General features: G+C 39.0%; 1 pseudogene across 1 annotated transcript; it reads left to right on the top strand.

Annotated features, from left to right (window-relative positions):
* Nucleotides 1-431, top strand: LOC308338653 (ubiquitin-conjugating enzyme E2 D3-like; annotated as a pseudogene). The gene has a single exon. The product of its transcript is annotated as a ubiquitin-conjugating enzyme E2 D3-like (transcript).
* The last annotated feature ends 210 nt before the right edge of the window (nt 432-641 follow it).

The following is a 641-nucleotide window of genomic DNA, read 5'->3' as shown; positions in this document are numbered from 1 at the left end:
AAATGGATTAATAAGGAACATAGTGACTTGGCCCACGACTCACCAGCACAACGTTCTGCAGGTCTGGTTGGAGATTGCATGTGTCATTGGCAAGCAACAATTGTGGGACCTAATGACAGCTCAGATCGAGGCAGCGTATTGTTTTTAACAATTAATTTTCCTGCAGATTACACCTTCAAATCACCTAAAGTTGCATTTACAAGAATTTATCATCCAGATATTAATAGTAATGAGAGCATTTCTCTTGATATTCTAAGATCACAATGGTCTCCCGCTGTAACTATTTCGAAAGTTCTTTTATCCACTTGTTCATTGGTGGGTGATCCAAACCCAGATGACTCCTAGTACCAGAGATTGCATGGATCCATAAAACAGACAGAGAGAAGTACAACAGAATATCTTGGGAATGGATTCAGAACTATGGCATGTGATGCTTCCGTAAAGTCAGAAAAACCTACATTATAGCTGGAATAAACTTTAAATCACTGTTCCTTTTGTTTGTTTGTTTGTTTTATTTTCTTACCTGGCTGCTCCCCTATCAGACCTCATCTGTTTTAATTTTATTTTTTGTTTGCCTCCCTGCACCCATTCGCATGCTCATCTGAGAAGAGTTAAGTTCTTCCAGCTTTGGACAGTAACTG

This window comes from Martes martes (genome assembly GCF_963455335.1).
Source record: "Martes martes genome assembly, chromosome: 2".
NCBI lineage: Eukaryota > Metazoa > Chordata > Mammalia > Carnivora > Mustelidae > Martes > Martes martes.
Note: the sequence above shows the minus strand (reverse complement) of the source record. Positions and strands in the feature narration are given on the sequence as shown.